Genomic DNA, 12,578 nt, shown 5'->3' on the forward strand with positions numbered 1-12,578 from the left:
AGGTCCAGGGGGGCCTGGGCGGCTCAGTCCATCCAGCATCTGGCTCTTGATTTCAGCTCAGTTGTTGAAAGCCATTGGAATAGAACAGGAAGTCCAGAAATAGATCCAGTAAAAGAAGAAAGAGCAATGTACATCCAGACAAATGGCCAATGTCCTTAACATAGAAAGAACACTTATAAACCAATAAACCAACAAGTAATCTAATGGGAAAATGGACAAAGAACATGAACAGATAATTTACCAAAAAGAAAATATCACTGGTTCTCAACTATATAAAGTCACACTCAAGCTGATGCAAAACTAAACTACAGGGAGGTAGTGTTTTCAAGTATCAAGTAGGCAAAGATCAAGAAGCTTAATAACTACTGCTGGGCAGGCTTTGGCGATCTTATACATCACTGGCAGGAATGTATATTGATATCACTTACATGAAGGGATATTTGACAATATCTATCAAATGTAAAATGTAAAAGGACATACTTTTAACCCAATTCCACTTCTAAAATAGTATGTTACAGCATAAATGCTCCAACTTTCTGGTTTCAGGACACTTTACACATTAACAATTACTGAGGATCCCAAAACTCCTGATATTTACCATATTAGAAATTAAAACTGAAATTTGAAAGGTATCTATTATAAAATAACAATAATCCCATTGCATGATAACATAAATAGCACATATTCTATTAAAAATTATGTTTTCAAAAAAAAATAGTGAAAGAACACATTGTTTTATATTTTTGCAAATTTCTTTAATGTCTGGTCTGAGGGAAGATACCCGGGCCCCCAAAGCTGAGTCTGCATTCGGCCTGACATGTTGCTTTGGTTGAAGAATGTGCAGGAAATCTGGCCACAGTCCAGAATGAAGATGGACAAGGGAGTCCCTTGCCAGTCCCCTGGAAGGGTCTCAGAGCTGCAGGGACCATGCTTGGAGAAGCCGTGCATCACCGATGTTCACAAATGTGTGAAAGGAATCACATCAGCTTATTCACTGAGGTGTTGTCTGTAACAGTAAAGCATGGCAACAAAGAGATCCTCAGGAGGGGCTGAAAAAATACGTGGAAGTGGAATTCTATGCAACCATTAAATTGAACAACGTGTCATATATGCTGAGATGGGCCAACTCCAAAGTATCAGGCATCGTCATGCAAGGTGCATTGTTGAGTGCAAAGTCACAAATAAGCTGCCGGGGAGTGTATGTAGTCTTTATTAATCATAAACATATACATCAACTATGTCTGGAGGGAAATTCGTGGAAGCTTTCCTGATGCTGCTTCCCAGGAAGGGCCTAGGGCACTGGTGCAAGGAGGGGGTCGTAGACTCACTTTTCATGGCACTCTTCATGCCTTCGGAATTTTGTATCATGTGTGACTGTCTGGAGACATTAATAAATTAATGCGAACTCAAAATTTAACCTATTTTGCAAGGTGATTCTGAGAACAGAGTGAAGGAATGCATAGAAAAATGGTTGGCCCATTGTAGATCTTCAATAAGTGATCGCTGTTTTAATAATAACCACACTATGTCAAATAATAACTCCAGCTTCCAGACTGTGCAACTCTGGTCACCCCCATGAGCACGGCAATCTCGACGATGCCTCCTCAATGTTACTGCTGTCCCAGATCTGGTCAGAGCAGCACAGTACAAGAAATAGCCTCCTGGGCCCATTAAACCTTTTTTTTTTTAGTGTGAAATATTTCACATAAATAATTCCTGAAAGGGTATTCCTCTTCTCCCCATGGGTCTGATTAATCCCCACGAGAGAGAACCTTTCCCAAATCCAAGTGGTTTGCTTGCCCTTGGCTGGGACCAGGATGGCGGGTGGACTGTGGGTGCTGTATTTGCTCCTACATTTTGGGTATGTTCTACTTTTCTCCAAGGATTTATGTCCATCGAGGTGTTTTAAAGCACCTCTCTCATGTCTGCTCCCTACATGTGCATTTAGAACCCAGCCCGTAGATAAATGTTATTTCCGATGCATAGTTCACGATCTCGGGGAACATAGATATTTCTTCCTCTGCATTGTTACACATTCGCAACCTAAATTTAAGATGCCCTCTATTTAGGAAAAATGTCCCATCCACCAAAATCTCAAAATTACCTTGATCTCCGTTTCAAACAGCCAAATAACAATGAGCACCTGGCAGCCACTAAGTCAGCTGGGATGCCAGATGGTCATGGTCCACACTTTTTCCCAGTCTCTCCTGAGTCAATGTGGCCATTGCCCCAACTCCCTCCTCCCAGAGTTCTGGAGGAGGGGAGACGTATTTGATGTATTCTTAGAGTCTGAAACCACTGTCACTGGCCTGTTGAGTCAGGTCCTGTGGGGCCTTGGGCTTGTGTGATGCTGGCTGGCCTCTGCTGTGGTCTTAGCTAGAGAGCATGTGCTCCTTCATTCTTTTTTTTTTTAAGATATCTTTTTTTTTTTTTTTTTTTTTTTTTTTTTAATATTAACAAACACAACTGAGAAAGGCCAGGCTGGGAAAATTTAAGCAAATTGCTCAAGGCCCTGCTATAGCTTGCTAGATTGTAGAGTTGATGGAAGCCTTTTGAATCTAAATCTTCTCTAGCTAAGTACACAAGTTGTTCCAGAAGATTCACTTGTGAAGTGTTTTTATCATCAATCCTGGAAATTTTTTTTATAAACTTATTTTTTATTGGTGTTCAATTTGCCAACATATAGAATAACACCCAGTGTTCATCCCATCAAGTGCCCCCCTCAGTGCCCATCACCCAGTCACCCCCAACCCCCGCCAACCTCCTTCATTCTTAAATCTATTGAATTTTCCTGTATCGGTGCCAGGCAGGTAGATGATGGTAAGACATGACCCAAAGGCAAAGTCAGAAACCATTCAGATTTCTGATTTATGGTTTCCCTTTGAACGCAGCTCTCCTGGCTGGAAAAACAGACAAACAAATAAACTTAGTGCAATAGTGTTTTCGACCTCAGCTTGTCCTGGGCTAACCATACAAATCACAAACTTTCCTTTAATGTTATTTTGAATGTAAAAATAAGTACTGTTACTAAAACCACACAAAACCAAAGATATTTCTAGAAGAAAAGTTGTCTTGATTTTGAAAGACATATACGGTTTGCTTCCAATGCTTGCCTTCTCCCCCAACACTGAGGTCAGCCTCCCACACACGGCTGTCCTCCGACTCTGCCTCACCTGTGCCTCAGGTCGGGGTGAGCCCGTGGACCGTGCTCGCTGCAGCAGACCCCTGTCACCCGGTGCAGACTCTTTGGAGGACAGAGTGCAATGAGGTAGGTTGGAGAGCTCTGTGTAGCCACTGTGGGGATTGGCAGGTGAATGTCAACAGTGAGGTGCTTTTCTCTGGCCCAGGGAGTGGAGGGTGATAATCGCCTAGAATTCCCAGGAATGGCTGGTCACTAAGTGCGGGGGAAAAGTATTTGGAACTCAGAGGAAGTGGTGTGAGCAGCCATCAGAAGTACTGCCTCTGTAAACATCAGTCAATAACCCTACACGACTCTGCTCATGTGGTTCTGAAGCTGCAAACCCTGAAAATTGGATATGAGATAATCCATCATTGATCAAAAGTAGATTTATCTCTATTTCTGGGAATGTATCTATTGCTGGAGCAGGGTGGCAGGTAGCCAGGTTTGAGGGGTCACCCAAAGAAAAGCTTTGGGGACGTGGGCAAACTGTCTCCACAAACTCCTCTCCCTGGACAGCTCGCGCTTTCTTGGTGCGGGTGGTGACCCCTTGGACCCGAGGCCCAGGCCAGGTGCTGAGGGCAGCGGCTCCCTTCACAGGCTCTCGCTGGCTGGCCACAACCCCTCCATCCTCCATGTGATGCCCAGAGCCTCATGAGGTCCTCGTAGAAGATAAACACACTGCCCTCGGCCAGGAGGTCAGAGCAAGCACACAGTGGAGGAGTGGGTGATGGGAACTCCTGGATGCATTGTCTCTCATTGGTCTTTACTGGGAGGCCAACAGTTTCGTTACCAGTCGGCAGAGACTTCTGCACCTGCTTCTGCAGATTTGCACATCTTCCCGAAGGGGCCACTTGACCTTCTGTAATCTTCTGTGCAGCTGGACTTCCTGCTCCTAAACTGGCTGTGTAACGTGACGTAAGTCTCCCTGCAGTGCAGCCCATTACTGTTTGCTGGGAATCCCCTGCTTTCCTAACTGGACACAATGGTCTGAGGCTCTGGTTTTCCTGGACTTTCAAGGTTAAAACCACAGGGATAACGTTTACGAGCCGGGTGCCAGGTGGAGCTGAATGGGGACTCTGGTGCGGCTCTGGAGCATGGCCGCGGGACCCTTCCCTCAGGACCCTGTCTGTGTGAGCCCCTGATTTGGGTGGGGGCCAGGCACCTCCACACAGAAAGGCCTGTCAGATTCCAGGGCACAGAGTCATAACCGGCGGCCTGGGGTGGGAAATAGGGGATCCTCATGGTGGCCCTATTTCAGGGGAAGAACCAGACACAGCAGCAGAGGTAGCTCTGCTCAGCCTGGTCCTGTGCCTGACCACCTGGATGCCTCCCAGGGCCAGGTGGGAGTGCTGTGCCGCTGCGGAGAACCCTCAGACCCCACCCTGCTGAGTGCAGACAGGGGAGTGGCCCCCTTCTCCTATATAGGGGCACCAGCAGCCTGGGGCCAGGGCCAGGGCCAGGGCCAGGGCCAGGTGGTGTCCAGAAGCTCCAGAAGCCACCTGGTCCAGGGCCACCTGTCTGGAGGAACTGGAGCCCAAGTGGCAAGGTTTTTGTTCAGCTGGTCCTGGTCTGGAACATGACCGTGTCTGATGGGGGTGCACATGGTGATCTGGGGGATCCTGGAGCATTTGGGAGAGAGAAGGGAACAGCTGGGCTGCTCGGCCAGGCAAGTGCGGCTCACAGCAGAGGGGCCTTCTCAGCACCTCCGCCAGCCCTCTGGGGATTGTGCATCTGTGACCCCCAGCCTCCCCCCTCGGGCCTCTGCCCAGTGCTGGCTCTCCTCCCTCGGAGCCCCCCACCCCCGCAGCACAGGGCGCCTTGGGTTGATGAGATTGATCCCAAAGCCTATGGCTGGCCTGAGAGGAGAGCCTACTCCCTCCTGGCTGTCCCCTGGGCCTCCTGGGCCTCCAGAAGCCACTAGCTGACCTCCCACCTGCATTCCCCATCCCGGTGCTTGGCTTTCCGATGCTCTGGTAGCAGCCCCCACGCCGTCACAAACTGGTTCCAGCTGGGCATTGCACCAACTCCGGGTGGAGCCGCTAACCCAGCCTGTTGCCCAGATGCCCTACAATGGGTCTCGAGGGCTTGTACCTTTGCCGCCTGGCGCTGCCCAGCACCTGCCCTTGCTCACAGCCTCTAGAGACCTCCACCTTCCAGTATCCCCACCCTGACCTCCTCCTGCCAGTGGCCACTTTGGGGCAACTGAGAGATTGGTTCTCCACCTGGCATCAAGTGGCACTCCTCTGCACTTTGGGGCGTGTTGTCCAAAGCCCAGTCCACCTGTCCAGCCTGCTGGGGCACCCAGGACAGTTCACTTCCAGGATCCTTGGCCACCCGGCAGTGCCCAGTGGGCTCCATGTGCTGTGGGGGCCTTGGAAGCTTGCATGGCCTGCTCCATCTACTTCTGGCTGAGTCTTGTGTGTCTCCCTGTGGGTGTTCCTTGCCTCGTTCGGCCCCATGGCACCTGGCCTTGTCCCAGCCCTGTTGGAAAGCACTGAGCCCTCTTGGTTTACAGCATCCTGGTTTATGGGATGAGTCCCAGTCTGGATTCAAATTCTTCCAAGAGGGAGCATTGCCGGTGCAGGCTGAACCGGTGATCCCCTCGCAGGATCACCTCGAGTAGAGTTCCTTGCCAGGCCACCTGGTGCCCAGCCTCCATCACTTTGCTCCGTCCCTGCACCGTCCCTGTCCCCCTCCACGCTGGCACCTCCCTCTTCTCCGTGTTGTAGGCCGCTCCTGCCTTCAGGGCTTTGCAGTTGCTGTCCACTCCTGGAGCATCCTGCCCAGGATCTTCTTGTGCTCTGCTCCTTGATGCTCAGGTCTTGCTCACAGCTCACCACCCCTAAGAAGCCCTCCCCGGCCCACCTGGGAAAGCAGCGCCCCTGGTCCCACGCATGGGATCCAGCACAGCACACTCTTATGTTGGTGTACTTCCATCAGTAAGCAAAAGTGGTTCGTTCATTTATTTATTTACTTACTTATGGGGCTCTCCTTCCATTAGGATTACAGTTTCCAAGGGAACAGGAGGCTCACCTGTCTTTCCCCCCGAGGGGCCCAGAGCCCGGCACACAGTGGGTACTTGGTCGGTGTTCGGGACGACAAGGAGAGGTAATGCCAGCAGGTCCACCCCTTCTGGAAGCAGGCAGGGCTCAGGAAAGAGCGTCATCCTGCTCGCAGAGAGCGCCCCAAAGTACATCCGTGGCGAGGAGGATTTCCTACACTGTAACCCACCACGTTCAATCCAGAGCACACGAGCAGCGTCTGCACAGAAAACACTCCGAAGGCACTGTCTCTTCTGAGTTCTCCATTAGCAGAGCCACTAGACACCGTGTTCTTTGCTTATATCCACTGACTTCTCTCCAGTGCTGCTCTGGGGGCTCACACGCCATGGATTTTCCAGCCATTACCCCATCCACTGGGCAAGGGAGCCTTGGAGGCTATCACCCCAAGGTACAGAGGAGGAAGTGTGGCTTCAGGGAACTTTCTCCTCATCCATGCTCATATTAGCAGGAGAATTGTTACCAAATTCAGATCATTTCAAGTCCCTGCTATATAGAGACTCTCTAGCAAAATTCATAATCGATGCCCATGATCTTTCAGTTTAGGATGTCTTAGAGCCACCAAACTTCATGCATCCAAAATCCAGAGAAATCATGTGCCTCAGATTGAGACAGCAAATATTGACCGTGCTGTTTGGATTGTTCTGAGTCTAGTTACCACTATTTACTAATTCTGCTATACTTTCCCTTAATTTTTCCAAATTTCTAGCAAACAGAGCTACCTTTGTTATATTTATATGTCTTCATATAATATTGGTAAATAGATCTTTATTTTTTTAAGATTCATTTATTTATTTGAGAGAGATTGAGAATGTAAGCAGAGGGGAAGGGCAGGGAGAGAGATAATCTCAAGCAGACTCCGCTCTAAGCGTAGAGCCCAACGTAAGACTCGGTCTCACGACCCTGAGATCATGACCTGAGCTGAAACCAAGAGTCAGATGCTCAGCAGACTGAGCCACCCAGGTGCCCCATCAAATAGACCTTTAAATAAAATTTTTACTCACTTGTGTTTTGTCAAAGACTTGTCAGAAACGTTAGAATAAAAAGAGAGAGAAATGTAACAAATACTTTATATTTTACATTCGCCTATTTTCTGCCAATAATCAATAGAAAACCTATGGCATGCTGCTGGTAATTGTCCTGTGTGCCAGGCACCCTGACATATGCTACCCAGACTGTGTCATGTAGTCCTCACAATGATCCTGTGAAATAGACATTAGCTCCATCACATTTTAATCCAAATATAAGCCAGGGCCCCACATGGCTCAGGCTTGCTCGGCTTCACATACAAAGAAATACAGTTTAGCAGCCAAAAATAGTCAGAGGGTTGCCAGCTCTCCCAGCACCTTTCTGGAACCAATAGAGAGACTTGGTGTCCCCTGTATCCGTGCCCTGGGACAGCGGTGAAAGCACCAGAACTGTGTGGTCTTAATGTTCAGAAGGCTAGGTGTCCAAAATGGGGGTGCTGGCAGGACCAGCGTCCCTTCTAGGTCCCCAGGGGAGGCCCCTTCCTTGCGTCTTCCAGCCTTCCTCCGTACCCCTGGTGTATTACACCTGCCAGTTCCTGCGGCCTGGGTCTCCCTCCTCTCCCTGCAAGGACATCAGTCCTATGGGACCCAAGGCCCACCTTTGTCCAGTATGAGCTCAGCTTAATGTCAACAATTGTATCCACGGTGACTCCATTTCCATTAAGTTCACATTCTGAGGTTCCTGGAAGGACATACCTTTGGGGAACATCCCAGGACGGCCTCTGTCTTGTATTGTGTTGTCCTATGACCCACTGCTCCTCTGATGGCACATGCTTTCCGGAGCCCTGACTCTCACGCTGACGCTCTGTCCTCCTCCTTTGTCAGGTGGCTTTCTGTCACTGACATGGCTGTGGCCTGCCTTCCTTCTTCCACTGGTCACTGGAGTGGGGGAGGAGGTGAGACCATCTGTAGACGAACCTGTCTTGGAGGCTGGGGAAGCGGGGAGGGGTGGGGCCGTGTGTGGAGCTGAGCCGGTGGTGGCCACAGCTGGTTGGCGCTGAGTCCTATGGCCGGTACCCCCTTCTGTACCCACCACTTATAACGAGGCTGCCCTCTTGTCCCCTCTGCCATTCTTGGGGTCCATCGATTCCTGCTTTCTACTCCACCAGGAAAGGAAGCTGTGGATGAGCGTGGGGAGGGGGTCCCCTGGGGTGTGAGCACAGTACCTGGTCTCCTGCATCCTTGGGGCTCCAGCAGCACTGCCCGGGCTCTGGCATCTCCTCACACTCGCAGAGTCAGACTTCCAGTCCACGCATAGTCGGGACTTTCTTCTCATCACCTTCAACACCTGTAGCAATAGTGATTGTAAAATTAGTGCTTAGAATCCATACAATTAAAAAAAACACATTTCAAATGCAAAATCTATAAACATTATAAAAATCAGAAATGTGTATTTATGAAAGTAAAATATTGAACACATATTATCATTTTACAACGGCCTAAGATTTTTGTAAATAGTATTTGAACATGTGCTGAACATGCCATGAAAATGAGCAATAAATTATTAACGGAAAAGGAAAATGAAATCTGGTATCTGGTGGTGTATTTCTGAACAATGGGACCTGACGTCAGAGGGCATCTGTGGTGCCGGTGCTGCAGCAAATACGTGGTGTGACTCGTCCCCCACTGTGGCAAGCTCCCCCAACGTGCTCCAGAGCACACAAAGGAGGGGTGACTTACCTTCATCTCCCAGTTGTTACCAGCATGGACGGAGATTCTGGGGCACAACCACTGTCATGTGAACACGCTACTCTCCCAGAAATATCTTGAATTGGAGTGAGAATTATTCTTGTCCTGGAAGCTTGGCTTTGATCGCTATCAGTTTCTTCTTCTCTTGAGGATTTTGGAGGTGCAGAAGCTTGCTTACTAAATAAGTGTTTCTTGGTCTGATTTGATATTTTAAAGCAACATCAATCACTAGTATGACCCAATTTAAAAAAGCAGCTTTTCCCAAATCAGGACAAGAGCCCATGGATTTAACCCCTGATTCCACATGGGCAGAGGCCAAGTACAGCCAAGACCAACTAACTTTCTGGGGCAAAGAGTTCCAAGGGTCACTCAGGTACCACGCCAGCCTGAAAACCCATGCTGCTACGGCCACACGTACAGGGTGATGTCCTCCTGTGCGACATCCCAACACCCCGCAACCCTGAAATGCTGAAAAGTGGGGCCAGGGCATGAGTGGTTCAACATTAGCATCTTCAGAATCAAATCCCCTTCACCTGCATGATTGTCAGGTGCTTCATGGCAACCTGCTTTCTAAAATTCCACGTGTGGCTATGATTTACCCGAAGTCCAAGTGCTCCCCTATTCTCCTATCTGCTCCTACACACTTCGCTCTGGCATTTATCACTCCATCCCACAGCCACATTTTTCATGTCAATCATACCTCCTCCCTTCTAATTAAGTTGTTATCCCCTTAAAGGCAAAGGCAGAGACAGTGGCAATATTTTCATTCGAATCCAAGTACCTAACTTAATGCCTGGCACATTGAAAAATGTTCCGATAATGTCGGTGTTATATTTCAAAAAGTTAAAGAAGATTCCAGGAAGACATTTTTCAGAGATCGTTGACAGTCTATTGAATAAAAGGAAAGTAAAAAATAGGATTTCCATTATTTATTGAATTAATGTTTCATTGCTGCCTAAATCATTATAACAGAGATATATAATCTGTGATATCTTGCCTCCAAAAATAAAGCAAAGCCTTCTATCCCTTTGGGAGCTGGAATGGGTTCTTCCTACCCTTCACTGTTGGCTTCAGAGCATCCTGGAAGAATTATTTCCAGGAAGATGGAGTTTCTCAATTGTCAAGTACTTAATGACTTCCAAAGTCCCAATATAACACAACAGTGAACACAAATGACGTGTTTCCTGTGACTAATTTTTTTAGCCTCTGATGTTCTTACCTTAAGTAGAATAAAAGTGTACTTGGCAACTAAGCACCAGGTGTCACTGAGGCACCAAATGCTACTGTTCCAGGAAAACAAGTGAAGGGCAGATTGCGTGCACCTCTGGTCATATAGGACCCCAGGCGGCTGAGTTCTGGCCACATCCAGTGGGAGCAGGTCCTGCTCCAGGGGCCTTGCCAGAGCCTCACCTTCTCCAGAGATGTTTGGGGGTTCTAGAGTGAGCCTCTGAGGGTTAGTCAGAGCAGCCAGGAACAAGGCCACCCTCTCCTCTGCTCCCCACCACTGCCGAGGGGGCTGTCCTAGCCAACAGAAGGAAACCCCCTTGCTGGTGAGACCGACCAGGACGGGTGGGTGCCAGAGGCCAATTCCCAGCTTAGACTGGCTTCTGGAAGAAGAGCAGAACACCTTAGCTCCCACAATCCAGAGTCTGGGTGTGGCTGGATCCATGAACCCAGATGATGTCTTTAGGACTCAGGGTCATTCTCTCCCTTCTGATGCTGCTTTGCTCTGTTCTGAAGCAGGCTGCTTCCCGTGGTGTCCTTACCACCTGCAGGCTCCTGCTCCCTCACCTCCATCCTGGTTGCTTCGGGCCAAGTCCCAGGGCAAATGCTGATTGGATCTACTTGGGTCGCATGACCATTTCTCAGCTAAGCACCTGGCCAGGATGGAATGTACTCTTTGGCAGACCTACCCTATGTGTCCACTCTCAGATCTGAAAGAACATAGCACTCCCTTCACAAACCACATCTTTATCTGTTCTTCCATTTTTTTTTTTTTTTTTTGCTTCCCCATTTGTCCCCTCTTCTAACCTCTTTCCCTACTCTCAAGTATCTAAACAATTCTGGCCTTAAGTTTTTTTATTGGAACAAAAGGGAAGATGGATGGAAGGATGGATGGATGGAGAGGAGAATGGATGGACAGATGGATGAATGGAAGGATAGACATATGGATGAACAGTTGGATGGAGGAATGGATGTACAGATAGATGATGGATGGATAGATGGATAGATGGATGGAGAGGGGGATGGATGGATGGGCAGATGGATGGATGGAAGGATAGATGGATGGATGAACAGATGGATGGAGGAATGGATGGACAGATAGATGATGATGGAGAGGGAGATGGATGGACAAATGGATGGATGGATGGATAGATGGATGGATGGATGGACAAATGGATGGATGGATGGATGGATGGACAAATGGATGGATGGATGGATGGATAAACGGATGGAGGAATGGATGGAGAGATAGATGATGGATGGAGAGGGAGATGGATGGACAAATGGATGGATAGATGGATGGATGGATGGATGGATGGATGGATGGATGGATGGAGAGACAAATGGATGGATAGATGGGCAGATGGACAGATGGAGGAATGGATAGACAGACATCGGGATAAATACATGGTTTACTATTTCAGTGAATGATGCAACATTTAATAAACGTTTGATTGAAAGGCATGGCTTGTCACTACCGAGTGAGAGGGCCACAGCAGAGTCTGGCTCATTGTTAGTGAGGGATGCTGGATGAGGAAAGTCCCCCTCGGAGGCCACTATTGAACTCTCCACGCCTGTTTTCTGGAACCACCTTGAGTAATAGCTTTGGCAAGAGAGAAAGTTTCTTTTAAGAGCAAAACATGAGTTTCTACATCTCTATTTATGCCCTTTGTCACTGTGCACATGTAGGGTTTGGCAGCAGGCTTCAGGGCAAAGAATTTTCTGATTCCTTTTTAGTGGAGGATTTTAAGTTGTACTGTAAATTGAAATACAACTAGTAGATGCTGACTCATTCTCCAACACAGCCTCACTGTGGCAGCCTTAACTCTCAAAAGGAAACAACAAGATCCAGGCACCCAGGCCAGCCCGAAATTCTTGCAGTCCCCCTCCTGTATGCAGAGCCTCTGAGACTCTCGTGTCCTGTGTGGACCTGCCTGCCCTGAGGCCTGCCTTCCTCCCGGCCCAAGGGCTCAGGACACACACCTGTGCCCGACCCCAGAGGAGACTCCTGCCACGACAGGCACCTCCACACTGCGTGGAGCAGGCTGTCCTTGCACACCACACACCTGCCGTGCTGTGTCCCGTGGCCCAGGAGGGACGCAGCCTCCAGGACTGGGGCTTTTCCTGATGCTCTTTGTAAATAATAGAACAAAGCCTATTTTCTGCCAGGCTGAAGGAGCAGATCTGCTGCAGTCCCCGGGGCTGGCAAACGATCCTACTCATCTGCGTTTGCCCTGCGTAGAGCCAGCTCCTCTTCTAGGCGGAGAGACAATAGCGGTGCTGGGGGTGGGGGAGGCCATGGTGAGCAGACTGCCCGCCCCCCCCCAGCCAAGGGCTAGGGTAGCAGTAGCAGTGGATGACCTGCAGGACCCTCCCTCGTGCATCATTATCTATTCA

General features: G+C 48.9%; 1 long non-coding RNA gene across 1 annotated transcript; it reads right to left on the bottom strand.

Moving 5' to 3' along the window:
• Nucleotides 1-766: 766 nt before the first annotated feature.
• LOC118352925 (uncharacterized) lies at nt 767-8,558 on the bottom strand. The gene is made up of 3 exons (XR_004810879.2): nt 8,435-8,558; nt 7,965-8,147; nt 767-1,006 (listed from the first exon to the last, which is right to left on the bottom strand). It is a non-coding gene; the product is annotated as an uncharacterized LOC118352925 (long non-coding RNA).
• Nucleotides 8,559-12,578: the final 4,020 nt, after the last annotated feature.

Source organism: Canis lupus, chromosome 1, assembly GCF_003254725.2.
Source record: "Canis lupus dingo isolate Sandy chromosome 1, ASM325472v2, whole genome shotgun sequence".
Classification (NCBI taxonomy): Eukaryota; Metazoa; Chordata; class Mammalia; order Carnivora; family Canidae; genus Canis; species Canis lupus.